The following is a 12,693-nucleotide window of genomic DNA, read 5'->3' as shown; positions in this document are numbered from 1 at the left end:
TAAAAGATCTGTGGTTTAGCTCCTATAAGGGTCTATGGCACTGGTATGTGCCACAAGAAAATGCAACTGCTACATCTTTGACTGCGAGAAGCCTAAGCCTAACTGATTGACCACCCCAACTACTGTGCCCTAAATCCATCACTCTGTTTATGTTGAGTACATACTTCCCACAGGATACTGTCAGGTGGTAACTGAGCATGGCAGGGATACTAAGGTGGGCCAATTCCTGGGAGATGAGAGACAGTTCTGATGACAGACTTTGTTTGTGGGAGGTCACATCACCCTTGCTGAATATTCATAGATCTAAACTGCAGTCTAAGAAGCTTTATCCCTTCCCTATCTTTTTTCACAACAGTCAGGATTATGTTGCAGACAAATGGCTTTTGGTTCCATTCTCATTTTTTTCTTACATGCTTTTCATCTAATAAATCTTTTGGTGTTTACTCCTATCTTAGGGTCTGTTTCTTGGAGAGCCGGACCAACATAAGCATTGATGAGTGCTTCCACTTAGGTGAAAGATGGAATATGGTTGCAGGATAATGTAGATAGGTGAATGGTTTGAATTCCAGAAGGCAGGCATTTGAAACTTAGAAGATATCGGAGGGCCTGTTCAATGACTGTGGATAAAAATATCATGCTTACTGCATACCTATCTGGAAGAACACAGAAACTTTGGTATTTCTTAGTCTAAACTTCTTTAATTGTATAATGGAGAAGTTAGCATACAGGCAAAGCACCTTGGCACACTGAGGAATACACACACACACACACACACACACACACACACACATATGTATGTATGTATTCAGTACCACAGTGTGTGTTTTTAGAAATATGAATACGGAGAATAGTAACACAAAGTTTTTATGTGAGATGTAATGCAATCTTCCAAAAAATTGTTTTATTCTAAATATTAGAGATAAGGCATAGATTTTTTTTTTAAAGCTATTTGATAATCATGGTACACATTGTCCAGGAATGGAGAAAGATTATAAAGGAAACACAGTTAATTCCAGATAGGCCACTATCATTGTTAGTGCTCTAAAAAGTGGAGGAATGTTTCCATTTGCTATAACTGTTTCTTTTCTCCATAAATGGTTTTTCTTATATAACCTTGATCTTACACATATGCAAATGCCAAAGTGGGGCAAGAAAAAGTCAATCATCAAACACATAGATTTTTTAGGTTAATTACTTTTTAATATTTCCTATAATTATTCTTCTGTTTCAGATGTCTAGTTTACCCTCTATATACCCTCGATATTTTTGCAACATTTGTAATAAAGTATAAAATTCTTGGATGAATTTAAAGTTTGAAGAGTTTGTAAAGGCATTTTATTAGGTGCATTTTAAAATAACTTAGTTTTTAAATGATCAGTTAAGAATTTAGTGGCAATAATTTAAAATTTTCGATTGACATCATTTGTGGGAGAAAATGAAGGCATATTATTTAGTTATCATATATGCATAAAGATAGCAATCTGAATTTCTTAGCTTGACAACTCTATTTCTGTGTCTTAGCATACTTTTCATAAGGACTGTTGTAATCTGTTAATTGTCATTCTTTATATTTAGTATAAAGAAGTTCACATAAGAAAAGACATATGAAAATAGAGTGAAGTAATAGTAAATGTACAAGACACAAGCTTAATTTCTCTGCCTGTTAGATAAAGAATGACATTATGATAAAACTTGAAAAAATAGCCTCAGAAATTCTAATTTGATGCTACATACATATTCCATTGGGATTAGTTTCCCCTAATTTGTGCATATATCTGGTCCCCTGTATCTCTCAAACATTTACCAAAAAGTAAAATATGACATGTGAAAAAATATTGCTATATCTAAAAGAAGCTACCAAAACTTGTAACCGCCTTCTCAACACCTGATCTGTTTGTATACTTAAGAGTTTCTGGTGCTTATGAGAAGCCTTGGTGGCATTCACCTTGGTGGAAGTATTGTGTTGAGCTCTGTCATTCAACTTAAAGAATTATTCGAGATTTAGTAAAGTAAACAGCAATGGGAATATTCAAGGAAAATGCTCTCAAATTTAAATCTCATACGAGATTACAGTAGAAGAGCATAGAAAAGGACCTTACCAAATATAAGAAAGGGGAAAAATTAAAGGAAAAAAAAAAAGTTGCTTAGACCAGAGTGAACAAAGGGAAAGTAGCATAACAAGAGAGAGTGTCAGAGAAGTAACTAGTAACCGGATCAGGAAGAGCTTTTTAGGTCATAGTAAAGATTTTGGTTTCTCCACAGTGATGAGAAATCATTGAGAGATTTAGACCAGAAGAGTGATTTCAAATTTACACATGAATAAGACTATTCTGGTTGTTCTATCAAAGATAACCTATAAGAAACCAGTTAGAAGGTGAGAAATGCTGGTGTTTTTGACTAGGCTGGTGATGACAGTGGTGTAACCAGAAGCGATAAAATTCTGAATATATTATAAGTAAAGTACATGGAATTTCTAACAGACAAGAGTGAGGTTAGAAGTTTAGAGAGGACTTAGACTTTGCACCAATGTTTTGTCCCAAGCAACTAGAATAGAATTATTATTGACTGAGATGGGCTAGATATGAGAAGAGCCCAGTTTTGAATATACTAAGTCTAGTATCTCCGTTGGACATCCAAATTTGAAATGTTGAGTAAGCAGTTGGATACTTGGTTCAAGAATTAAGGAGTGAGATAAAGATGTGACTTATCAATGTATAGACGGTGTTAAAAGACAGAAGACTGTATTAATTTACATAGAGAGAAGAGGTCTAGGAGCTGAGACCTGGAATAGCCTAGCTATTAGAGGTCTGGAGAAATCAATGAAAGACACTAAGAAAAATAGAAGTGTAGGAGAAAATTCAATGACTTTTTTTGAAAGACAGAATAAGAAAGTGTTTTATAGAGAAAATGGTTACCAATGCTAAATGTTGCTACTAGGTCAAATAAAGTAAGGTCTGAGGGAGAAGTATTCTATTTTAATTGTGAATATTATTGGTGAACATATAATGGCCTATAAATTCTATCTTAAAAAGGGAAAATTCCCATTATGAAAATATCAATATATGTTGACTTAAGTTTTTATTTAGTGATTTATTAGCTGGAGTACAAGAATATATGGACTTACCCAATAGAAAAATTAAAGCAAAATTAAAACTTTTAGCCTTTTACGTAATATACATAATTAAAATATAAAACAGTATAAAATAGCAAGATAAAAAGAAAAAAATGTATACTCTTAATAATTTCCCTATCTGGATGTATAACTATTTAAAATATTTTTTATACTTATATAGAGACGATCTCAGAATTCATCATCTAATTTGGCAAAACTAACATGGGGAAATATTGTATTTTTTTTTCAATTATTGTATTGTGATGTGGAGAGGATGTTTTACTTATCACATTGCATAGTTCAAAAGCTTCCTGGAATCCTATTTGTTACCAGGTATAAAAGGTCACCATGAATGTCATTTGCTGACATTAAACACAATAGCGTGCATCACTAAAGAGAATAATCTCATATTTAATTAGAGTGGGAGATCTCTGGAACTGTCAACCAGCTGACTGCTTCTCTGACATTAAAAAGAAACCAAATTAGAAGGATCCTGGACAATGCTAGAAATATCTAAGTTGCAATAAATCTAAAATTGGAAGATATTCAGTTTTAAGAATTCTCATGCTTACACACACACACACACAACTTAAATTCTTGTCTCATGTGGCCTCGTAAAAACAGAAAAAGCTTAACATTTTATTGCCCTCATTGTTTCCATCAGAGTGAAAGAAATAATTACCTTTATAACACCTTTCGTTCTGTGACTTCTAAAGTCAAAGCCACTGTCATACGTAGCTGATGTGCTTTTTCCCAAATTACCTGACTAATTGCTTAACATTATAATTCATTTAGGCAAGATAAAATAGACTGGGGAGAAAAAAAAGAATTACAAAATTTTCCCTAGAATTTAGATGTCAATATAAAGAGGTTTTATTGTCTCAAAAGCTTTTTGGAAACACTTTATTTTGGTCCTGGTTTGTATACGGTCTGTACTTTAATTTGTAAATGATGACAAAGTTTATATAGTTTCTTTTACTGAACATTTTAAAAGAAAAAAAGTTGATAAAACCTAGGAAAAAGCAAAATTGATAGAAATGTTTTTTTTTAATTCAATGCAAATGATTTCTGAAGATAACATGCTGCATTTAAGACTTACTTTAAGAACTAGAACACACGTAAAGCAGACTTCTTTTGAGTTGCTTCAGTTTGGGAGTTTTTTAGCTATATATACAGTCCATGCCAGATCTTTAAAAATAATCTATTACCATATAGTCTATTAATGTGATAGGTGAAAGTGGTAAGAATCCATTTCATTTTTCCCGGCACTAGTAAAGGAGGAAGTGTTAACTAAAACTTACACACGCATATACAGATCCATACACAATATTTATGATGCAAAATATAAATAGATCAATATGTAGTTATTTATTTGTTATGGATTATATTTTGTCAAACAAAATATTTTTCCAAAAAATATATTTTTTTCAGGGCTTCTTCAGGGTCTGAAAGTTTTTTTATTAGTGAAATATTCAACTTGTCACATTGGTCATTATCACTGAAGCACAAATAAAATTTTTAGTTAGGCTATCTAGTCACTTAATTGGGCTTTGGTATAGTGGAATGGGAATCAGGTGGAGTTTATTTCAGAGATGCATAGGTCAACATTACTATTCACTTTGTTAGTCTTTCTACTAAATAAAGGCCCTCTGTTAAAACAGTAGAAACCTCTTCAGTGGATGATCTATCAGAGATACACATATCTCTTACTGGCAAGTACACTAGTTATAATGCATTAATATATATTTTATTAGAAAGAAGAAAAGCAACAATAATAGCAACAACTACAGCAGACATATCCACTCATATTTTTGCTATAGGACTATAATAACTCTCATAGTCTTTTTTGTTTTGGTAAACCCTTTCTTGAGATACAATTCACTTACCATATATTCTGTAATTTAAAGTATAAAATTCTGTGGTTTTGTATGTATTCATAAAGTTGAGCAACCATCATCATAATCAATTTTAGAAGCTCCAAAGATATTCCGTACTTCTTAGTGGCGACCTCTCATTTACCCCTAACCTTTCTAGCCCCCGGCAACCACCGATCTCCTTTCTGTTTCAATGAATGTGCTTATTTTTGAACATTTCACGTAAATGGAATCATACTAAATGTGGTACTTTGTGACTAAATTCTTTCTGGTAATATAATGTTTTAATGTTGTCAAGTTTCATCCATGTAGCATTTTTTACCCCTCTGAAGGGTGGTTTGGAATGATGTGCATGAGAATGAGACAAACTTGGAGTTGGACAAATTTTTTTTTATTAATCTATCAATTTTGATATAATCAAAAACTCTCTCAGTGAAAGCAGAAACACAAAAAACTTCCAGCAGAATATCTTGATTTTTTCCTAGTGAATAGCATTCTTTTAGGAATTACTTTTTGTTCGCCTTCACAAATCTGTTCTAGCACTCTTCTCTGAGATATTTTTCACCTTGCAGTCTTGAACATTTTCACTGAAGTTTAGGTTAAAATACCTCTTCACTTCCTAAATCAGTTTCAATATGAATACTGTATAGGTTTCCCCTTTTACCTTAGGTTCCCAAGCTATAGGTCGTCCCAACCTTTACTATAAGCTAACCCAACCTTCCATTTTTTTTTTGGCAAGGCTAGTATCTAGAGGCTTTTCTTCTTCGGAGAGCAATTCTAACAGAGGGAAAGTCTTTGTTATATATATATTTATGTTGTCTAGAATTTGCTAGCACAAAATAGTGAGCAGTATATATTTGGCACATGGCTCAATAATTGGAGAGATGAATTAGTCCATTTGAAAGGTAACATTATTCTTTTGGAGTAATATATTAATTTTGGTGACATAATTTTTAGTCTATAAGTAGTTCTTTTATTATCATGCCATGTCAGCAGAGATGCGTGTATTCCATTAGAATTAAAGTTGAGGGGGAAAAAATCCATTTAAAAATATTAGCACAATACAAAGGACATCAGAGAATTCTAAAAGAATTCTATAATTTCTAGCGGGTACTAAAATTTTGTTTCCATTCAACTTACTCCTTCCTTCAGCCCCTTTCTTTATTTTAGTCAAAGAAAGAGAACATTAGTAGGCAGGTAAAATCTATGGACCTTAATGGGACTCTGCTGCTACTGGTTAGATCTATCAGAGTAATGAGAGATGGAATTGACCATTTTAGCAATTGGGCATTCTCTACAGAGTGTTTTCCACAAGACTGGAACATTAGATTCAAAAGAGATGTTGCTTCTTCAGAATCATCTCTGCTGTGAAAGTCCCAGGTGGAAATATTGGGTCTACTCTACACTCATCCTTAAATATCAGCTCTTCTCTTTATAGCTGATTCTTCTGTAGCTTTCACTCCTTTGCCATCTCTGAATTGTTTTTTACACAACATCAGAATATTAGTTTGAGATTCAGATGAGGTCTAGAAGGAGAAGGTCAACAGGAGGACCTTTGGTCAACAGGAGGCTACTTTCGGTTTTATGATTTCTTTGTGTCATTAATGACGCATGTCGAATGAGTTCTTCATGTGGTTTAGCATCGCACCCTATGGGATACAGGTGGAAAGCCTCTCTCATGGTAACAAATAACATTAGTGAGTGTTTATAAAGTATATTAGATATGCGCTTTACATATCTTGACCTTATTTTATTATGACAATGTGCCTATGGACAGAATCGTATTGTTGTCATCTTTATTTCATTTCAAATATTTTAAGACAGAAAATTACAAAGTTTGCTTAATTTCATACAGCTGTTAAAGAAGTATTCAGAATTACAGGTGAAATAATCTGGCTCCACTTTTGACACCCTGAATTTCTTCACTATAACTCTTCTTTATAAACAGAGCATACATTTGACAAATCTTGACTTCTATAAATTTAAAGGTGGTGTATATATGGAAATACTGGATAAGATTAAATATGTCATCTATTTTATAAATATCTACTTAATGCCTACTTTGTGGAAGGTTTTATGTTTTAATATTGGCCTATATATCTGGCCAATAATCTATGCAAAAGAATATGGCCTACAAAGTAATCATCTAAGAATTATAATATATTTGAAGCAAGGATATCTTTGTCTTTCTTAATATTTAAGTAAAAGCACTGAAAATAATAATAAAACTAACATTAGTAAAATATGTATTTTGGAGATAGTGACATATTGAAGAGGTAAATTAGAAGAGAGGAAAGAGACTGTAAAATTATATTTTCAAGCTAGAAAATAGACTGTGAGAACTTGAAATCTACTAACGTAGAGCAAAATAACTTTTTCATATATCCAGGCTTTAATGGTATTCATCTCTGATTTGTGTCAGAGGTAAAGAGAAACTACCTGGTCAAGCTGTGTGTTAGTAAAAAGAAAGTGAAATGAAACATCTCATAGAACATTTTAATTATAAGAGATTATACAATGAAATATTTTAAAAACTATTGTGGTTCAGAGATGAGAAGAGAATTTCATTTAGCAAATGTAGCATTACCTTTACCTTCGGCCTACTTCTAATTAGGTTGGTCACATGAAGTTAGACTTAAGTGAAGCTCAAATGTAATAAAAGTCAATTTATTCTTAAAGACCTGTAATTCTTTTTTCTACTAATGTATTAAGAATGACTTCATTCTTTCTCAATCCCCTGATGCCACCTGATGAAACCCGACTTTCCCCCTTTTTACCCTTGTCCTAAACTGAAATGTTCTCTTATTTTATGCAAATAATGGCAATATTTCTCTTTCAACCAAAATTTCTGCACTGCAAGAATTAAGACAAAATAACTAAACAAAATGTTTAATTACTAAACATTTCTAGAACATTGCGAGTTTTCTAGTAAACTCTTATTCAGTTTTAAGAACCATCTAAAAATTGCTCTCTCCTGAAATCTTTAGCTTAGTGATTCTCAAAATTTGCTTTCTGGACCAGCACCTTTGCAATACTTGGGAACTTGTTAAAAATGAAATTTTTGCTATGTTTCTAGTCTACTGAATTAGAAATTCTGAGTTAGTGCCCAGAATTTAAAAAGGCCTCTCGATAATTCTGGTGCCATTTGAGAACTACTGACCTAGATTATGTTTCCCTCTTTTATGTTCTAATATTTTAATATGTTACTTCACTCACCATATTTGATAAATTTTATTTATAAGAGCTGTTTATTTTTTCTATATTTACTAACAAGTCTTCTGTCACCTTTTTTAGGTAAGAGACTTTCTATTCCCTGATTTTTATATTTCCTAGTGACTAGTAGAATTTGTCAAATTCTAAGGCAGATACTTGTCTAAGATAAATTTGTACAGTATTCTTGCCTCTATTTTCTATATAAATGATTCTCATATGTTTTTTCTCATGGAATATATTTTATTTCTGAAAGGATTTAAAAATCTGGTGACATAAAATATCTGCTCTAGATTTACTAGGAAAGCATTGCATAAAATTGATGTAATTTAAAAATTAAAAAGTGCATGTCGACTTGAAGTTCTAAACTAGGTGGAGTAGACACACTTCTCCCTAGTCTTGGCAATAAGTACAGCTGAAAACTCTGGACACAAAACAAACTTAAGACTATAAAGGAGCTAAAGAAGGCATATTGGCTAGGAAACTAAGGACCTGAAGCATGGCATGGCAGTAAGTTCCCTGGGTCCTGGGTTTTCTTTTTTCTTCATATATTCCATAGGATATTAGAGAAGTAGAAAAACTGGAAACAATAATGAATGTAGAACTCCCATCCCCCCCCAAAAAAAAAAAAATCCATAAGAATCACCCATTCTCAATAGCCAAGGACAAGAAGAAAGGAGCACACAACTCTAACTAATCATCCCTTCTCTTTAACACAATAGTGTCAGAGAAGTTTAGTTAGGGAGCTGGGACTTTAATGCCTGCCCTACCAGTTTAATAGTTGAAAATAAATCAGCATAATCCATTATATTCATAGGCTAAAAATCACATAATAATATTAACTGACACAGAAAAATCATTTAATAAAATTTACCATTCATAATAAAAATTCTTGGAAATCTAAGGATAGAGGAAAATTCCCTCAACTTGATAATGAACTTCTCAAAAACAAACACATTTTTATATGTTTATTATCTATTTGGGTATACCCTTTTGTGAACTGGACATTCAAGTCTTGCCTGTATTCCAGTTAGGTTTTCTTCCTATTTCTCTCTTAAAAAAAAAAAAAAAATAGATCAATTAATTTAAATTAGTTTCCTTGAAAAATGGATCAAACTGTTGAACTCAACATACTTGTTATATTTGTAAATAAATTTATAACATGAAAAAAAATAAGACAACTTTATGCTAAACTTATACTTACTGGTCTAAGATCAAATGTTTTCCCCAATGATTGGAAACAAACAAGCATGCCCATGTTTGCCAATTATATTTAATACTTTACTGAAGTTCTAAACAGTGAATAAAGCAGGAAAAGGAAGTAAAATGCTTACATAAACAATAGAAGCAATAATACTGTCTGTATTTGCAGATAAAACAAGGGTATATGTAGAAAATCCAAGGAATCTATAAAAAATTTTTAAAACTAATAAGTTCAGCAAGAGCATGGATATAAGATCGATGTTTAAAAAAATCAATCTAATATATACTAGTAATAAATATATGGGAACCAAAATTAAAATATAATGCTATTTACAATTGCTCATATAAATAAAAATTTAGCTATAAGTCTAATAAAGTATAATTTAATAAATATAAATAAAATAACATAACATAATTTATAACCTGAGAATTGCTGATAAAATGCTGATAAAAAAATCAAAAGAAAACAGATGGAGATGTTTATAGGCTGGAAAACAGCATAATAGAGATTTCAGTTGTCCAAAATGATATGTAAATTTAATGTAATTCTTATCAGAATCCTAGCGAAATTATTTTTATGAACATAGACAAAATTATTCTAAAATTTATATGAGAAAGCAAATAAGTTAGACTAAAACAATTTTGGAAAAAAATAATGAAATAGGAGGAATGACTCTATTTAATATTAAGGTAATATCAGCACAGTATTCAAGCCTATGTGATACTGACAGAAAGTTAAATATATACAGGACACAGTTGTAGACCTACACAAGTATAGAAAATACAAAAAGTTCAAAATGAAATGATAATATAAAATTTAAAAATTGCTAATTTGAAATTGCAAAAACCCTGTTAAGAGCATGAAAAGAGAAATCATAGACTGTGAGCAAAACACATATTTGACAACAGTGTTGTATTTCAAATATATAAATTACTCTTAAAACTCAATAGTAAACAAACAAATAAATCCTTAAAACCCCAAACAATGAAAAGACTTTCCCCAAGAGGTTATAAAGATAGCACATGAAAAGCAGATATGTTATAAGTAAATGAAAAGATGTTTGTCACTGGCCATTAGAATGATGTAAATTGAGACCATGGTAAGATATCACTACTCATATAAAATTAAAAAGTCACAATACAAAGAGCTGCCTTGAATGCAGAGAAATTGAGTCATTCATAAATGTTTAGTGAGAATGTTAACTTGTATATGCACTCTTGAAAATGTTTTGAGATTTTCTTAAGTAACTAAATATATTCTTAACATACAGTCCAGCAATAGCATCCCTGAATATTTATATATTTATATATATACATAATAAATATTTATATATTTATATATTTATATAAATATATGTTTATATAAATATATATTTATATATAGCATCCCAGAGAAATGAAAACTTATTCACACACACACACGCACACACACACACACACACACACACACACTAAGCCTATGCATGACTATTCACAGTGGGTTTTTTTTAATGACTAATAATCATAAACAAAATGACTTTCGGTACACGAATGGCTATGAAAACTATAGCACGCCTATATCATAGAACACTATTCAGAAATAACAAAAAATGAACTACTGATACACAGAACAGGTTGGATGAATTTCAGGGACATAATGTTAAGTGAAAAAAAGTCAATCTCAGAAGGTCAGGTCCTGTAAGATTTTATTTATATAATATTTTTTGAATGACAAAATTATAGAGATGGAGAATACATTAGTGGTTTCCAGGGTCTAAGGACTGTGAGAGAGAGACAAGGTGATTGATGTGACTATCAAGAGGTATTAAAATCAGATCTTTCTGGTGATGAAATACTTCTGTATCTCAATCACGATAGTGACTACTTTAATTGACCAGTGATAAAATGACATAGAACTAAGCACACTCATGTAAGGAAGCCAATTTTCTGGCTTTGCTATCAATCTGCAATTACTTCTGATATAACCATTTGAGGAAACTGGATGAAGGGTACACAACACCTCTCTACTATTTTTGCAACTTCCTGTGAATACATAATTCAAAATAAAAAGTTAAAAAAATAATAAAACGTGTTGGAAAGGTAGGTGAGGAACTGAACTGATATTTTGGAGCACAGTACACTGTAAGAGTCTGTGATGAGATTAAGGTAAATGGCATCAAGAAGTGAATTACATTACATTGAGCAATGTTTGGCTCTGTTATTAATCAAGAGTATGCTTCATCTCAGAACAAGTAAATGGCTTGGGAATTAAATAAACACAGGTCATAGAAGAAGGAACTCTTTAGGAACAGATTGCAATACGAAGATAGATTTTTAGAGAAGAAGAGCCTAAGAATTAGGAGCAAAGATGATGGTCTTTGAGTCAAAAAGACTAAAGGACATGCTCTCATGTCCAGGAGAGCTCCTGAGAAGAAAAGTTGAGAAGATTCTCCACTTCCTCCAGATTTATTCAGCTACTATGGCTCTGTTTTTAAGACACTTTGATTATAAATGGACAGACATTAGGGAATCAAGAAATAGTCCAGATCTTAGATCCTTCACTAAATATGTTTGGTGAGGAAAAAATAAAACAAGAAAAGGAATTACATAATCATGACTCACTGGAGTTTTTCTGTGGGTGTTGATACCTTCTGTGGGACTCTCAGATGGGATCTTGGTGAGATCTTGAACCCCTCCCACACAACAGTTTAGTTTCTGAGGATCCCATCTTCTTTGAACAAAGAAGACTACATGAATCAAAGAGGCTTTTTAATAAAAATCAAGCACAGTATTAATTTGTAAGTATTTTATTTCCTTTAACTGTGTTTGCTATGCTGGCTGTCTGGAGCAGATGGTTGGATGACTGGTACCTTCCCAAAATGTTAATAGTCATTATCACTGTGTCAATTGAAGTGTTGCTTCCATCCTGTTTATTTTTCTTTCTTTCTCCTTTTATGTACATTTTCCTTTCATGCGTGCCACAAATCCCTGAAATTCTTTTACGCCTTTTTTCACCTGCTATGGAAATCCTTCTTGATACAGAAAGAAAGTAATAATGAGCCTGTGATGTATGAGGTGACTAATGAAGTGTTAAATTCAACAACTGCTTTTCTTAAAATTCTGGAGGCATGAAATGTGTATTTTTCTCATCAGTAGTCATACCAGTGGGATTATCGCTTTTAAAAATTAAGATACTCAAGGCAGCCTTCCATTTTATGGCACTTAAACATTCATTAAAGTGCATATTTTGTGGCTTGTATTGGGCATAAGATATAAAAGTGATATATTTAATTAAATGCTCCTGAATCAATGCTA

The sequence above is a fragment of the Rousettus aegyptiacus genome, unplaced genomic scaffold, assembly GCF_014176215.1.
Source record: "Rousettus aegyptiacus isolate mRouAeg1 unplaced genomic scaffold, mRouAeg1.p scaffold_m13_p_4, whole genome shotgun sequence".
NCBI classification, from domain to species: Eukaryota; Metazoa; Chordata; class Mammalia; order Chiroptera; family Pteropodidae; genus Rousettus; species Rousettus aegyptiacus.
The sequence above is the reverse complement of the archived record's forward strand: the minus strand, read 5'-3'. Positions refer to the sequence as shown.